General features: G+C 41.0%; 1 protein-coding gene across 1 annotated transcript in view; it reads left to right on the top strand.

Moving 5' to 3' along the window:
• Window positions 1-18,440, top strand: part of MRPS5 (mitochondrial ribosomal protein S5) — a 205,383-nt gene that overhangs the window by 22,629 nt on the left and 164,314 nt on the right. The gene's annotated exons all lie outside the window — the stretch shown is intronic.

Genomic DNA, 18,440 nt, shown 5'->3' with positions numbered 1-18,440 from the left:
TTTTTATTTTTTTATTTTTTTATATGTTTATAGCAGAAAGTAAAACAAAAAATAATATATATATTTATTTTCAAAATTGTCGGGATTCTTTTGTATATAGCACAAAAAAAATAAAAAAGAGAGAGGTGATCAAATACCACCAAAAGAAAGCTCTATTTGAGGATGAAAAAAAAGGACATACATTTTATTTGGGTACAGTGTCACACAACGCAGAGCCGTATTGTAAAAAATGAGCTGGTCATGAAGGGGGTAAATCTTCCAGAGCTGAATTGGTTAATGCAGGTAGTTTTTTTTTTATGTCAGGTCCCATGTTGGACTCAACTAGATAAGTGTGTGTGTGTGTGTGTGTGTATATGTATGTGTATATATATATATATATATATATATATATATATATATATATATATATATATATATATATATATATATATATAAAAAAAAATAATTCTCAGTAAACTACTTGTATTAATCATTCCTATGGATTCATCCTGAACACTTCTCATACTTAGAGGTCAAATGGGTAAAGCGGCCATTATTTACTTTTTCTACTTTCATTACATCAAAAAATGTTGAACAAAACAGAGTCTCAGTTATCTGTTTAGTATTAAATGGCTGCCCTCAGTTCTTTTCTCCCCCCATGACCTTGCGAACCAGAAGCGCGGATAAAAGCACCGCTCTCGCAGAAGCACTTGTAAATGCTACTAAAAATATGGAAGCCTGATCTTATGTATTCATGAAGCTGCAAAAAGTGTCTCACTCAGTGGTTTATGAGCACTTTAAGAAAATAGAGAAATTAGTGGAGTGCTGCCTGGATAGACAAGGAACATTTCAATGTGCTCCTTTAGGTGTAAAAGCGATGACCCAATTTGTCATTCCCCGGGGAAAGCTTGCTTATTGATTGTGATTTTAATGATACGCTGAAACATTGCATTGGTTGGAAACTATGACCTTCTAATGGTTTTATAGATAAACATATGGATTTGATCTTTCTAATGCATTTTTTCTTATCAGTTCTTTTTATTTTTACAAATCTTTCAAAGCGATCCATTGTGGATCAGTTTTCAGAGAATGGTACAGGAGTGGCATTCAGGTGATACTGACCTAAACAACCCTATCACTCTAATGGGTTACAGTGGTGGTCCGTCCATACAGGGGCACTGCCCCCCTAATCCATGTGCCTGACCTATAATCTACATGCAGGGCGCTGGATGCATGGATTGCAATGGAGGTTTTTTTTATTTTATTTATTTATTTATTTTTTTGAAGCACACGATTGGAGCCTGAGGTGTTAGTTTGCATGAAAGTGGGTATAAATTTGGAGGAACATTATTCACTTTGTCTGTTAGGCAGCCCATAGTTTTATTTTTTCAACCAGTGGACTTGATTCCCAAATCCACACACTGTGGATGGGTGACTTCTCTCCGATGAGCTATTGTATTCTGAAAGTGGAGAGACTTCCCCACCTTCAGAATACACTGATCAGCATTGCAGGCTATAGCCTGCTGTGCTGATCAAGCAGGGAAAATCCAATAGGGCAGTTGTACAGAAGTGGATCAGTAGATTAACTTCTGTACATCCTCCCTACCCATACATGGCTCAAGTTTTCTTACCTTCATGCATTTACGATTGTGGGAAAATCACAGCACGATTGGGGACCATTAAAAGTAATGGCATCGCGTCCAGCATTTTGCAGCCATTTGAAATTGCGGAATCGTGGCAATTCTGCCCGTGGTCATGTGTGAATGCAGCCTTAGGGCATCTCCACTCTGGATAAAGAAGAAGTGGTAACGCCTTTTGTATAGCAACATTGTCAACTGGGGAAGTGTAGTGTTAAAGAAAAGTAAAGGCAGAAGGTTTTTTTATCTTAATGCATTCTATGCATTTAAAGTAGAGTTTCAGTGACCTATAGCACTTTTTATAAAAAAATCCTTCCATTAGCAGCATAGTCTTCTAATGTGGCATTCGTTTGTCTTCTAATTTTCAGCGTTATAGTTTAGATTATATATAAAAACGCACCTTATATTTCCTCTTCTTGTGTGTTCCCACCTTGCTTGTGGGCAGGCGAAGCTCACAAGAATATTCTTCCTGGATAGGGTGCTGCTGAATAACCAGTATGCACCACCCGTTCTCGCACATGCTCAGTATGGACACATCGCTGCGCTGGAAACACGATGCTAGCCCTCGAGGGAAATTACGTCAGGCGCAGCGGAGAGGAAGTGGCAGAATACAAGGGACCCCATAGCAACAGTGCTGAAGGGGTGAGGAGTAAAAAAAAAAAATCTAATTTCCAAATATTTTTGCTGATTCATAATGCTGTTGATTTTATGGGTGGAACTCCGCTTTAAGATTAACCACTTAACAACCGGCCCAAAGCCGAATGACGGCTACAGGGCGGTTGTTTAACTCTGGGAGGCCGTCATATGACATCCTCCCAGAATTCCGCTCTCGCGCGCCCCCTGGGGCGCGCACTCGAGAGCATCCGTGACCGCCGGGTCCACAGGACCCGGTGCATCACGGATCACGGTAAACGGCCGCTCATCGCTGCTCACCGAGATTTAACCCCTCAATTCCCTGCCAATACTCTGCAATACTACTCTGCAATACTAATACTCTGTAATACTAATACTCTGTAATACTAATACTCTGCAATACTAATACCCTGCAACACTCTGCAATGCTCTGCAACACCCGCCAATACCCTGCAACACTCTGCAACGCTCTGCAACACCCGCCAATACCCTGCAACACCCGCCAATACCCTGCAACACCCGCCAATACCCTGCAACACCCGCCAATACCCTGCAACACCCGCCAATACCCTGCAACACCCGCCAATACCCTGCAACATCCGCCAATACCCTGCAACACCCGCCAATACCCTGCAACACTCTGCAATGCTCTGCAACGCAATACTCTGCAACGCCATACTCTGAGATACCCAGCCATAGATATCCCCCCTCCCGCCGCCCTCCGTGCTTCTACCGACTCGCCAATACGATCAAAGCCAGAATCTTTTTTTTATTATTTTTTTTTTATTTTTTTTTTTTCAGGCTTCCCAGCTTAGAGGTGAGATGCGGGGTCTTATTTACCCCATATCTCACTGTAAAGAGGACCTGTCATGCCATCTTCCTATTACAAGGGATGTTTACATTCCTTGTAATAGGAATAAAAGTGATTGACATTTTTTTCCCCAAAAATAAATGTTTTAAACTAAAATAAATAAAGTAAAATGAACAATTTAAATTTTTTTTTTTAAAACGCCCCTGTCCCCATGTGCTCGCATGCAGAAGCGAACGCATATGTAAGTCCCGCCAACATATGAAAACGGTGTTCAAACCACACATGTGAGGTATCGCTGCGAACGTTAGAGCGAGAGCAATAATTCTAGCCCTAGACCTCCTATGTAACTCAAAACATATAACCAGCAAAAAAAAAAATTAAATTGTCGCCTATGGGGATTTTTAAGTAGCGATGTTTGGCGCCATTCCTCGAGCGTGTGCAATTTTGAAGAGTGACATGTTAGGTATCTATTTACTCAGCGTAACTTCATCTTTCACATTATGCAAAAATTGGGCTAACTTTACTGTGTTTTTTTTTTTTTTAGCACAAAACTGTTTTTTTTCCAAAAAAAAGCATTCGAAAAATTGCTGCGCAAATACCGTGCGAGATAAAAAGTTGCAACGACCACCATTGTATTCTCCAGGGTGTTTGCTAAAAAAAAACATATAATGTTTTGGGATTCTATGTAATTTTCAAGCAAATAAATGATGATTTTTACATGTAGGAGAGAAATGTCAGAATTGTCCTGGGTGCTCCAGAACGCCTGATGGCGCTCCCTGCATGTTGGGCCTCTGTATGTGGCCACACTGTGTAAAAGTCTCACACATGTGGTATCGCCGTACTCGGGAGTAATAGCAGAATGTGTTTTGGGGTGCAATTTGTGGTATGCATATGCTGTGTGTGAGAAATAAACTGATAATATGACAATTTTGTGAAAAAAAAAAAACAAGTAAAAAAAAATCTTGATTTTGCAAAGAATTGTGGGAAAAAATGAAAACTTCAAAAAACTCATCATGCCTCTTACTAAATACCTTGGAATGTCTTCTTTCCAAAAAGGGGTCATTTGGGGGGTATTTGTACTTTTCTGGCATGTTAGGGTCTCAAGAATTGAAATAGGCCGTCAGTACTTCAGGTGTGATCAATTTTCAGATATTGGCACCATAACTTGTGGGCTCTATAACTTTCACAAAGACCAAATAATATCCACCAATTTGTACTTATTTTTACCACAGATATGTAGTAGTATAAATTTTGGCCAAAATTTATGAAGAAAAAATTACTAATCTGCTAAATTTTATAACAGAAACAAAGAAAAATTCATTTTTTTACAGAATTTTCTGTATTTTTTTCTTTTATAGCACAAAAAATAAAAAAACGAGCGGTGATTAAATACCACCAAAAGAAAGCTCCATTTGTGTGAAAAAAGGGACAAAAATTTCATATAGGTCCAGTGTTGCATGACTGAGTAATTGTCATTCAAAATGTGAGAGCACCGAAAGCTGAAAATTGGTCTGGTTATTAAGGGTGTTTAAGTGCCCAGTGGTCAAGTGGTTAAAAGCCTTCTCTGTGTAGCAGCTTCCCCAGCACCTCCTAATTAACCACTTTCAGACCGGACCATTTTGCTGGTCAAAGACCAGACCACTTTGTGCGATTCGGCACTGCGTCGCTTTAACTGACAATTGCGCGGTCGTGCGATGTGGCTCTCAAACAAAATTGATGTCCTTTTTTTCACACAAATAGAGATTTCTTTTGGTGGTATTTGATCACCCCTGCGGTTTTTATTTTTTGCGCTATAAACAAAAATAGAGCGACAATTTAGAAAAAAACGCATTATTTTTTACTTTTTGTCATAATAAATACCCCCCAAAAATATATAAAAAAACATTTTTTTCCCTCAGTTTAGGCCGATACGTATTCTTCTACATATTTTTGGTAAAAAAAAATCGCAATAAGCGATTGATTGGTTTGCGCAAAAGTTATAGCGTTTACAAAATAGGAATAGATTTATGGCATTTTTTTTTTTTTTTTTACTAGTAATGGCGGCGATCAGCGTTTTTTTTTTTTTTTTTTTTTTTTTTTTTCATTGTGACTGCGACATTGCGGCGGACATATCGGACATTTTTGGGACCATTGTCAGTTATGCAGCAATCACTGCTATATAAATGCAGTGATTCCTGTGTAAATGACACTGGCAATGAAGGGGTTACTAACTGTGTGGGGGCTGGGCTTTCATTTAGTGAACACTGATCTCTGCTCCAATCACATGGAGCAGAGATCAGTGTCATTAGTTGCTAGGCAGAATGGGGAAATGCTGTTTACACGGCATTTCCTCCATTCAGCCGTCCCGTGAGACGATCGCGGGTATGCCCTCGGCGATCGATTCCGCGGGACCCGCGACCGGACTCACGGGGGTCCCGACTGGCATGAGAGCGCGGCACGCTAGCGATGGCAGGGCGGCATTGAAGATTGAACGTACCTGTATGCCAATATGCCTGCCCGTGCCATTCTGCCGATGTACATCGGCGTGCGCTGGTCGGGAACTGGTTAATTACCTGAGCCTCTTCTCTCTCCAGCGATGTCCACAAGTGTCTTAGCTGTCCAGGACCCTCCTGCTGATTGGCTTAGACACAGCAGTGGCGCCATTGGCTCCACACATTATACAATTTTCTTCAATTTTCTTTAGATTTACTGTACCTTCAACTATGTAGTGCAAGGACCTGGCCAATTGCATACAAATGAAATGAGTTTAGGTATGACCTCATATTATGTGGTTTTGGTAAATCTAAAAGAAAATTGTTTAATGTATGGCCAGCCTTAGATGCAGACTTGACTAACAAATTCAATTTAAATTCCAGCTAACACTTTTTAAGCAGTTACTGTAACATTTTTCTTTCTTTTTGGAATAAAGTATGTATTTTTTATATAAAGTGGTTTTCCTCAGCTATCGAACGGCCACTTTTGCTGGACAGGATCATCGTGGAAAGTCTTTGAAAAATAACAAATTTAGTGGCCAGAACAACAGGCAGACACAGCTTCTTCCTTATCCATGACCAAACAGGGTTTTATAGCCCCCACCTTCAGGAGGAGGACACTACCCTGTTTTGCCATGGATAAAGAAGAAGAAGCAGCTGTGCCCATAAATGAACTCAGAGAAAGGGATTTTACGGTGAGTAACAAAAAATCAAATCTTTTTTGTTTTTGGGTTTAATACTGCTTAAGGCTGGGTTCACACTGCTGCGATGCGAATTACAATACTGCTGCGATGCGGGGACGCTACGAATTTGCTAAACTCTGCTAAAAGCCAACGTATACATGGACACATTGGCTTTTATGGAGTTGAATTTAGGAGCTTTGGCAAAAATAAAACACCAAAAGCTCCTAAACTCAACAAGCTCCTAAAACACCAAAAGATCCTACTGTTCACTTTCCCTCTCTCCTTGTCTATGTCCCCGCTGCAACCTGAGATTGCCTAGATCATTTCCCTTCTAAGCTGTTCATTTTATCCTCCTTTTCTGTGCAGCCCGAATCACTATAGAGTCAGAGATGTAGGCGTATTCACCCTGGATAAATGATAGTCTGCTCCCTCCTTCCTCCTCCATGCCCGCAAAACAGCTAAACGCAATGGGGTGTGCTATTGCATGTACATTGATGGAGGCTTCACCTCCCTGTAATTCTAAGTACATACAAACAATAGACACAGGCTGTAATTGCCAGAACCTCTCCCCAGATATCCCACACCATGTTTTTTTTGCATAAAAATTAACAAAGATTTGAGTTCAAATACATACAGTATTTAGAACATTTACTTGATATTCATTATTTCTACTCTGTATTCCGAATGCTTTTTTTAACATGTGACCAGCAGCACAGGACTAGAAGCTCCTCCTGCCACTGTTTTCCTGCAGACAGGCTGGGAAAGCGCTTGGTCACATGATGGCTGTATATTGATTATGAAAAAAGGTACTTATATTTTTCAATCATTAATATAAATACAGTGCCTTTATCCATATACATAAAGAGGAATAATGTCAATTAAACCATGTGTGGTTTCTCTCACCTTAACCACCTCCCACCCTATAGACAAATGACAGCCAGCGGGATGCTTTTTTGTAATGGGACGACATCACCGCAATTGCGCGTCTCTCAAGGGCACTCAGCCCGGCAATCCTGGGCGTGCTATGTCCCTGGGACATGGCGTGACCCCGATCTCGCTAAAGCGCTGATGATGCAGCTCTTTACCCGTGTGATCTACTGTGTCCAATCACAGCAGATCACATGCAAACACTGAGTGTGAGGAGAGGAGAGCCGATCAGCGGCATCTCCTCACAGGGGAGACCTGTAGACATGATCGGGGGGACTGATCGTCAGTGCCCTGATGATCAGTGCATCCCCAACAGTGCCTGTCAGTGAGTAAGGTCAGTGCCTGCTCATCAGTGTTGCATATTAATACCTCCTCATCAGTGCAGCCTCATTAGCCCACATCAGTTTTGACAGGTACCGCTTCCACTGGTAAGATCGCTGCACTGCGATCTGTGTCATTTCTGACCCCTTCTTCCCCCCCCCCATTCAGAAACCACAATGTGACTCGTGCATACGCAGTAGGAAACAGGCGTCCTGAGATTTTTATCGGGGCTGCGATATAGCGTCAGACAAATTAGACACTTTTGACAATTATAGAGCTTGCTGTAAAAATGTCACTGGCAGGGAAGGGGTTAACAGGGGCGATCAAGGTGTTAACTGTGTTCCCTCTCTGTGTTTTAACTGTGGGGTGATGGGACTTGCTAGGGGAAGAGAGAGATCATGTATGAACAAATGATCAGCCTCTTCTCCCAGGGAACCAGGACCTGCGTGTTTACACACACAGATCCGGGTTCTCGTTGTGTCATGAGTGATCGCGGGAACCCGGCAGTCATTGTGCCCGCCGGGCACTCACATCGGCTCTGGGGGCAAGCAGCGGTCACACGCGTGCACGCCACTAGTGGCCACGTCGTTTCACCCAGCCGTGCCATTCTGCCCTAGTAAAACTGTGGCGGCTGGCTGGCAAGTGGTTAATTATAGTCGGCTCAGACTGAATTTTTAATTGTTCTGTGCTCACTCTGCATAAATGAAAATAATACAATACATGCAAATCATATTAGCCATTGGATCCTCTTGGGCTTTTATGTGAGGTTTAAATATTTCAAAGTGTTTGTAGCTTTCGTTTCCTTTTAAGTTGTATAATTAAAAAAAGAAAAGCAAACACTGTTGGATGACTCCAAGCTTGTGCGCAACAGTTTTGTGACCAAATCAATTTTATTTTCTGTATTCCAAAGAAATGTTTTAGAGCAAAAGTCACTAACGCACATCGTTGGAGAAAACTGCTCAGACTTTCTTCCCTCAAGTGTTGAGAAATAAGCTGTACTTGACATTCAGATAAACCCGGTAACTGCCATTTTGAGAGTCCCTAAAAGAAGTGCAGAAAAATAAAGTATCGCTGTTTGGTGCAGTTATGTTAGTTTGTGCTATATAAAGGTGAACGTGCTGGCCGTGGGGTTTACCCTAAGCATTATATATTGTATTTGCAGTCTTCTCGCAGCACTGGGGACTTGTTGATTGCTTTTTCTCCAGTCCCTCCTGACACATCAGTAAGTAGGTTTTATTGAAACAGCTGCTACATGTTGACAAGTGGAAGGTATATCAGTATACTGCCAATCCACTAGTGCTTTATTAAGTGAATTTACAACGTATTTAGGTCTAAAGTTTCCATATACACAAAATTAGCTGCACCCGATTGGCTGATTACATTTCACTTGGGAAACTGAACATCTGTAGGTGCTCTATGTACTTTTACATTTTTTTACAAATCTTTTATTTATTCAAAAGACGAGATCCATAGAATTCAATCAGTGAAGATGAAAGAACATACATTATAACATAGTTTAGCATCATACAACATCATATAAGAAACCAAAGCTAGAAGAACAATTAACTACTAGTGTCCAGACAGCACCATGTGTTCCTGGCCCATTTATGTTATAGATATAACTACAATGCCTTAAAACAGTATGCATACCCCTTGAAATTTTCAACATTTTGTAATGTTAAAACCAAAAGTGTGAATGTATTTTATTGGGATTTTATGCGATGGACCAACACAAAGTGGCACATAATTGTGAAGTGGAAGGGAAATGATAAATTGATTTCATTTTTTTTTTTTTTTTTACAAATCTATATGTGAAAGGTGTGGTGTGCATTTGTATTCAGCCCCCCATAGTCAGTACTTTGTAGAAACAACCTATTGCTGCAATTACAGTTGCAATTCTTTTTGAAGATGTCTCTACCAGCTTTGCACTTCTAGAGTGACATTTTCTGCCCATTCTTCTTTGCAAAATATCTCAAGCTCTGTCAGATCGGATTAAGAGTGTCTGTGAACAGCAATTTTCAAGTCTTGCCACAAATTCTCAATTGGGTTTAGGTCTGGACTGGGTTATTCTAAAGCCCCATACACACTATCAGATTATTTGCTGAGTTTTTCCTTCAGATTTACCAAAACCATATAATATGAGGACAAACCTTAGGAGTTTCAATTTGTATGCAATCAGGCAGGCCCTTCTACTACATGGTTTTGGTAAATCTGAAGGAAAAACTCATCAGATAATCTGATAGTGTGTATGGGACTTAACACATGAATATGCTTTGATCTAAACCATTTCATTGTAGCTCTGGCTGTATGTTTAGGGTCATGTATCAAAAAACAAAGGATAGTCAAAGGAGTCTCGCCCTAGTAAATGTTGAGTGGGCAGGGAAGGGTGTTTGTAGTCAAAAGTAGAAAATAGTACTTCCACAGCCCAGATACAAAAAACAGTCACCTACATATGTACAAATGGTTAGGTGTGTTTCTCTGAATCAAATAGACATATAAAGAAAAAGGAATGGACCAAGGGCCCAAAAAGCGATTCTTCAGAAAGGTACAAATTGGTAGTAACAAAAATAGTAATCTTTATTGAAAACAATTCCACCAAAATATTTTTCAAAAAGGGAAAATACCTCCACCACATAAGTATAAAATGTGATAACGTTATCAAAGCACAGATGGCCAAAATAAACATTCATTTATTCAACCCTCATACAATTCATACACCCACTGATAAGGATGTGAACCCTTGGGAGAAATAATTTGTCATATGTATAGAAGCAAGAAGCTAAATAGTAATTTCTGGAAAATTCTATAGGCATTATAGCACCCTTCAGCTGAGGACACAGGAACTGTGTATAGAGAACGATTTCAGACAGTCCCAAGTGCATTAGGAACAATGACCATAAAGGGGGGTTAACAGAGAGGAATTCTAGGACGGTGAGAAAATTTGATGATTTGACTTCACAAGTGACAGTAGTCGTTCCACTATATAAGTAGATCACACTCACAGTGAAAGTTAGATGGCTGGCAGAGCTACAGTTCAGAGACCAAGTAAAATCTTCACTCCATATAAGCTGACCAATACCATTGGCATCATAGTTCTCCCAATAGACAATTCCACTCCCGTCTCTCGTGTGTTATCTTATCAGAGCCGGCTCAACAGCAGTGAATCAAAGTAGGAAGGAGACGTGAAATGTGGGGGGGGATAAATTCCCTTCACTTACCTGGTCCGGTGATGATGGACACGTATAAATAGCTCACCACTCTCCTCAAGTCCAATAAACAGGCTATGCATTTCAAAATAGTTTTCTGCTGTCCAGTATTAAAGGGGGAGAAATAGATTTGTCCACCACTTTGGAATGGAAATCAATGTATTAGTGAGTCAGCGTGTTTGCTTGTAACACTGTCAATCATGCTGCAGTCTCTGCTTTGTCCAAAAAGCACTTCCAAATTCCAATGGTTCGACCAAACTCCATAAATATCTGAGAGGGGAAAAGTTTGTTGCTTTCAATCTGTGTACCAATCACAGTTTATAGCTAGTGTAGTGGCATCTTAGCACTTTCCTAAGCCATGGGCCAATGGTTGGCGTCTGTGGAGATTTCCAGCTAAGAAGGATACAGGTTTTGGCAGCGTCAAGAAGGTGGCATATAACAGATCATTTGTAGATCTTTCTGGGATTGTGGAGGCATGGAGAAGAAAGAAAACTGGGTCATATGGGATTTGACGTTCTGTGAATTTTTTTGTATGGTTACCCCCTTCCAGAAAAGGTTGAGTTTGGGACCAAAATATGTTGAGGAGTGTTCCTCGCTTCTGGCATCACTATCGGCGGTCTGATGTTGAAGCAAAGAAATTAAGGAATTATGATCTTCAGTACCATCGTGTCAGAATTTAAAAATTTAGTCTCTTGTATTCTAGTGAAGATGGAGGATTTGTATGTGAACCGAATGATGTGTTGTCGTTGGCTTGGACTGAATTTATGGGCCTTGTTCCCATTTAGTTAGATAAGGTGGTTGGTGGTTTTCTGGGGGTGTAATCAATAATTTATAGGTGGTAGGGAGTACATGTGGAAGCACCCCAGTGTCCAAACAGTATTCTTCAAGAGTAGTGAGAGGTTGACTAATATTACCAAAGGGCGGTATGGACTTTAGAAAATGACTAAGTTGGAAAGCTCTCCAAAAGTCCAGCTGAATGTACCTGAGGATATCGTAAGATACATTTTGCGTCCTTTTAGAATACCTATGCCTACAATAAGCATTACCTTTTGTGGGTTTGCTTAGTCTATAAATTTGGCACATTTACGTTTGTTTTACATACATGTGTTCCCTAATGTCTACATAGTTAACATCCATAATCACATAGCAGGAATTACTTGCAGTATGGTATGGATTGCTGCAATGGTCATCTGCTCTTCTAGGGATTAATTTGTTCTATAACCCAAGCTGACTTTTTCAGTGGCTATATACACTAGCAGGGTCCCAATGGAGTAACCACAATGTGCACGCTCCCCCCATCAATGAAAAATCAAGCTGCTCTGTGCATAGACATGTGCACAAGTGGCTCATTCAGTCTAAATTTGAATCATTGTAAGCCGCGTACCTTTCCACCCATATGACTTTGAGTGATTGGTAAGGAGAGACTAACAGAAACGGTTTTAGGCCAAGTTCAAATTTGTGTGGCCACAGTTCCCAGCATGGGGTCCCGTGCGTTCCTGTTCACCGGTTCAGGTGCGAATCAGGATCACATTTTTGCCTGAATTTGCACATATGTGAACCCGGCCTTAGTATTGCTCATGTGCATTATGGGTGTCACTGGACATGGGGAAAAGATTAGGTGCACACTGGAAATGACACTGAAAGCACAGTACCACAATGGAGGTAAATATTTAATTGTAAACCGTTGGTAAAAAGTAATGACATTTTGGAGTATATTAAAGGTAGTCTAAATGAAAGCTTTGTTTTACAGCCGTGGATACATTTGTTGGTATTATTGCAGCTCATTTAAACATTGCTTCATTCCTCCTGAAACGTGATGAAATTAAAAGCAATTATGCCCTTTGGTATGTCTCAAAGCAAGGCATAGAAAGTGGTATTAATTATACACTATTGCTTATTCTACAATATTCTAAAATGCCATAGGCAGATTTGTTAGTCCCCTCAGAAAAGTGATAAATAAGTGCTGCGTAAACTCTTGGCGCTATGTAAATCGTGTACTATAATAATAGATATTAAATATGTGGATCATAATGCTCTTTCAAACTGCTTTCTGTAACCAGTATACCACATGCCTTCAAGAAAGGTATCCACTCTTTGGTATCATCATGCATGGCACCACACTGAGCATTGACTAGAGAAAGCAAAGAAGAATGATTGAAAAGAAAAATTTAGATCAGCACATCAAAGGTAAAGGCTAGAAGACTATCTACAAGCAGCTTGATATTCAGGTGACTACGCTTGAACATTTTAATTAGACATTTAGGCTGGGTTCACACTGCTGCGGGGGGAGATCCGGATGTGATTCGCATCGCTCCCGCAGCAAACTCGCACGGGACCCTTTTTTTGGTCCGCAACAGAATCGGATCGCATGGGGGTTCACACCATGCGATCCGATTCCTGTGCGAGTCGGCAGATCGCACTGCAATATGCGGACGGATCTGGGGGTGTCATTAACATATCATTGACACTCCCAGCCGTCCGCATAGGGCAGTGTGAACTGCCGGCGGGAGTAATGCGATGCGGGAAAACGCAGCGGATTCGCGGCGTTCCCGCATCGCAGCGGTGTGAACCCGGCCTCAAGGTTCATGAAACGTGTAGTTATCCTCCCTGGACATGTCTGCAAGACAAAAATCAACCCCCATATTGAACAGAAGCGAATGGTTGACTGAGAACCAGGGAAAACTTCCAAAGATACAAAGACTCCAATGTCAGTGTACATCTATACATCATGTTTTGAGCGATAGTGGGCTCTGAGAAAGAAGACCCAGGAGATGACTCCACTATTGAAAGAAAAAAATAAGACCAGAATTTTCTAAAATATGTTGACAAGCCACAATGCTTCTGAGAGTGTCCTTAAGACAGATGAGACAAAACTGGAAATTTTGGCAAGTCATATCCGCTGTATTCTAACAAAAAAATAAAAAATAAAAAGCTACCAAAAAAAGAACACCATAACTGTAAAACATGGAAGAGGTTTGGTTATGTTTTAGGGCTTCTTTGCTGTGTTTGCCATGGGGTACCTTGAAGCTGCGTAGGGCAAAATATAATCTCAAGACTGTCAAGGAATTCTGGAGAAAAATGTACTGACTAGGTCATAGGTCCTTAAGATAGTGGCCCAAAACACATACCATTAGGTCCATATATATTTGGACACTTGGTCAAAACATAGCCAAAGTCCAGTAACCACAATGGATAGTCAGCCAAGCCAGAAGTCAGGGATCAATGTAGTGGAACAGCAAGCAGGATCTGAAGCCAGAAGGAATGTTGGCAAAAAAAGTCTTGAACAGGATCGCAGGAGATAGTTTCTGTGATTAATGGGAGTTGTGACCTGTCCCAACCTAGGTATGGAAATGGCATGCCTCCATCCCTGTTGTGTGAGAAAAAGGATAGAGATTGGAGTGGGACTTTGAGGCATGTCAAAGAGTAATTAACTATTTTTTTTACCAAAAAGGTAGATTAAGTTTAATTTAAATTTCATGTCACAGCACCAAAGTGGTAGTCCATAATATCAGCCTTATATCAATACTCAATAATATACAGAATAGCGTAATCACCAGATTTACATAATCATAAAAAGTTTAATATAATTGATCGCTGGACATAATGGTACAATTCATACAAAATAAGTCAAAACGGTATACATGATTAGTACAGTTCATACAGGGCAATATACATAGGAGATTATAACAAACAATTTGGATTTCTCTTTGACATGCCTCACTCAAAGTCCCACTCCAATCTCTATCCTTTTTCTCATAGTTTCTGTGATGTTGACCAATGCGAAGGCAGAGAACCTCTGGACTGGACAGCTCAAGTAGGCAGTACTGACGAGCAGGATATCCTCAACAGCTGAATAACTTGAGAGATAGGAGCTAGCAATTAGCCGACAGCTGAACGGCCAGCTCAGAGAAGGAACTGCAACGATATTTATACACAATCCCCCCATTTTCAGGGGCTCAAATGTAATGGACATTGCCAAAGACTGGGTTTCCTCCTTTTATGATGCTTTGCCAGGCTCTAACTGCAGCTGTTTTCACTTGTTCTTTGTGGGTCTTTTTGCCTTTTTAGTTTTGCCTTCAGCAAGTGAAATGCATACTCAGTTGGGTTGAGATCAGGTGATTGACCCGGCCATTGGAGAATATTCCACTTATTTTCCTTCAAAAGCTGCTGGGTTGCTTTTTGAAGTGTTTTTTGGATCATTGTCCATCTGTACTGTGAAGCACCATCCAATCAACTGTGCTGCATTTGACTGAATCTGGGCTCACAGTATATTTCTAAACACTGCAGAATTCACCCTGCTGCTTCTGTCTTCTGTCATATCATCAATAAACATCAATGAACCAGTGCCGCTGGAAGCCATGCATGCCCATGCCATCACAATGCCTCCACCATGTTTTACAGATGATGTGTGCTTTGGATCATGAGCTGTTCCAAGCCTTCTCCACACTTTTTTTTCTTTCTGTCATTCTGGTACAGATTAATCTTAGTTTCATCCATCCAAAGAATGATTTTCCAGAACTGGTCTGGCTTTTTTTTTTAGATGTTTTAATGCAAAGTCTAATCTGGCTTTTCTGTTCTTCAGGCTTATGAATGGTTTGTACCTTGTGGTAAACCCTCTGTATTTGCGCTCATGAAGTCGTCTCTTGATTGTAGACTTTGATAATGATACACCCACCTCCTGGAGAGTGTCCTTCACATGTCTGGATGTTGTGAATGGGTTTTTCTTTACCACAGAAAGGATCCTGCGATCATCCACCACTGCTTCTATGGAAGTCCAGGCCTTTTTATGTTGCTGAGCTCACCAGTGCGTTCTTCGGGTCCAAATTCGGGCTGAAATGGTGAACAGGCATGCACTGTACCCCTGCAGTTAGCGGCTCCATGCTTCAGTGTGAGCCCAGCCTAAAACAAGGGTTTAACTCTTTTGCTGTCACTAATGTAAGGGATATGGGGCAACAGAACCACTTGCATCTGGCCAGCTAGGTATCCCTTACATCGGTTGCATTATCCCTTCTACAGTAAGCTTGTGGTCACTTCAACAAACATGAACCTATATCTGAAGTAGATTTCTGGTTCTGATTGCAAGTATTTGAACTATTCCTTCAAAATGTGACCCTTTGTTCATTACAGGGTGCAGGGGAGAAGGAATTTTTGGACTGTTGGGGTTGATTTACTTAAAGTTTAATTGAACAAGCTTAAAGCGGAGTTCCACCCAAAAGTGGAACCTCTGCTTATCTGCTGTCCCCCCCCCCCCCGTCCCCCCCCCGTGCCACATTTTCCCCACATCCGGAAAACTGCACCACCCGGGTGCCCCTTGGAAATTTGCCCCCCCCCTCTTCTCCTCTTTCCTCAAATTCAGTAAGTCTGAAGTCAACTATAAATAATGTTAGAACTGCACATTTCTTGATTTTTGCCTCAAAATTGACATGCTTTAAATGCAGAAACATATTAAGCCCTTTTTTTTATTTATTTTTTTTTTTTGGTTTTTGGGTGCTACAATTTCTAAATGTAAAAAGCTATATCTATTTGCTTTGAAAGACTCTGGCTGTGTGCTCTACAGTTAAAGGCAAAAATGAAAAAGCCTTTAGAAATGAAAACTATCCCAATGACTTCTGTAAAAACAATACAAGAGTAGGATTTTGGCATACCTTCTTGGCTAACTTCTGAAACCAAGCATAATATATACACAAGTCACATTATAAATTATTGAAATGCGTATGTGACAAAAAGATGTAATTTTGTTTTTAAAGTAGAGTATAATATGCAAAAGCCAAAGCTGGTAAACAAGCTTAAATTTGTGGAGTGATGGCGGCAGGTAGCAAGAGACCAAATTACCATAAATTAACGCATCAAAGACAGAGGGGAAGAGAAAAAAAAACCTACTGCAACCTTCATTTTCTTCTGTATACAGTATTTTGCCTAGTATTGTGAGTGCACAAAGCAAATTCTCCAAGCTCTTGTAACTTCTCTTTACAGAAAATACACTGTGAGCCAACACGAGTGGTTTTATAGGGCATTGTTGGCATAAATGACAATGCTGATTGAAGGCTCAAACAAAACAGTGACTTTACTGAGTATAAAAATGTTTACTTGAAGTCAACCTATGAGCACAGATATATGAGAGCTGCCATTTTCCAATTTGGTTTAAAACGCAAGCTCCAGGGCTGTTATCCTGAGTTTCTTTTCTCTAACCTTCTAAACCATGTAATGTTCCAGAAGGGTATTTTTTTTTTTTTTTGCTTCTTTTATAGGTGGGCTATTGAGAAAACTGATCATGTGGGACAGGGTCACTTTAGGACCCCTTTCACACTAAGGGCGTTTTGCAGGCACTATAGCGTTAAAAATGGCGCCTTCAAAACTCCCTAAAACAGCTGCTCCGTGCACTCCAATGAGCGGTGCTCTTGCAGGGCGTCGGAAAAAGTCCTGCCAGCAGCTTCTTTGGAACAGTGAAGGAGCGATTAACTCACCAGTCCTTCACCGCTGCTCCCCATTGAAATCAATGGGGCATCGCTGCAATACCGCCGGCAAAACGTTTCTCCGGCGGATTTAACCCCTTTTCGCCTGCTAGCTCGGGGGGTTTAAAACTGCCCCACTAGCGGCCGAATATTTTTAGCGCTGCTTTACCGCTGGCGCCCTAGGCGGCGCATTGTGAAAAAGGTCTAAAAGCAAGTCCTCACTGACCTCTGTAGCTGCAGGCACTCTGGGCCTATACTACCCCACATTCATGTTGGAGCAGACCTCAATTAGAAATGTGCATTTTCATCAGTATTAAGAAGTGCTGCAGCTTTGCCGGGCATACAGCCCGACATGGTTAGGGGTTGATTTTAAGATTGCTTTCTTCTCAAACTGAGAGTTGCGCTTTGCTTTGCAATGCTATTGTGGAAAGTCTTGCATAAATCTCTTAAAGCTGAATTATAGCCAAAGCTAATTTGGCTATGCATCTTCTGGGGATCACAGGAGTGCAATTCGTTCTGCACTCCTGTGACCTGTTTTCAGCTGACAACATGCTAAAGCCCGCTGTCTGCTAACATCACAGAGACGGTCTAGGCTTTGACAAGATCCCGACCTCATGGTTGGGATCCACCCAGAAGCCTGGACTGGCAGCTGGCTCCAGCTCTCATCGATCCACTGAGAGCCTCTCCACAGCCAGCACCGGAAGGGCAGAGCAGAGAGCCGGAGACTCTATCTGCTCACTAAAGGTTGAGAACTGAGTGATCATTTATTTATTATTTATTTCAGTTACTTATATAGCGCCATCAATTTACACAGCGCTTTACATATACATTGTACATTCACATCAGTCCCTACCCTCAAGGAGCTTACAATCTAAGGTTCCTAACTCACATTCATACATACTAGGGACAATTTAGACAGGATTCAATTAACCTACCAGCATGTCTTTGGAGTGTAGGAGGAAACCGGAGTACCTGGAGGAAACCCACGCAGGCACAGGGAGAACATGCAAACTCCAGGCAGGTAGTGTTGTGGTTGGGATTCGAACCAGCGACCCTTCTTACTGCTAGGCGAGAGGGCTAACCACTACACCACTGTCGATGCTGCATCTATCTAGTTGAGTATAAAAAATATAAAAAAGCCCATACGTCTCTTTTAAATTATAAAATTGTAAATAGATGTTTTTTTTTCCCTTTTTAATAGCATAGGCAGACCTTTTATTCGTAATGCTAACATGTATTGTGTTCGTCCTTGGACCAATATATTTTTAAAAATGCATTTTAATGATACAACATTATTAATACTCTGTAATGTATATCTAT

The sequence above is a fragment of the Lithobates pipiens genome, unplaced genomic scaffold (assembly GCF_037356315.1).
Source record: "Lithobates pipiens isolate NorthernLeopardFrog02 unplaced genomic scaffold, aLitPip1_a1.2 Scaffold_18, whole genome shotgun sequence".
In the NCBI taxonomy this organism is placed as follows: domain Eukaryota; kingdom Metazoa; phylum Chordata; class Amphibia; order Anura; family Ranidae; genus Lithobates; species Lithobates pipiens.
The sequence above is the reverse complement of the archived record's forward strand: the minus strand, read 5'-3'. Positions and strand labels throughout refer to the sequence as shown.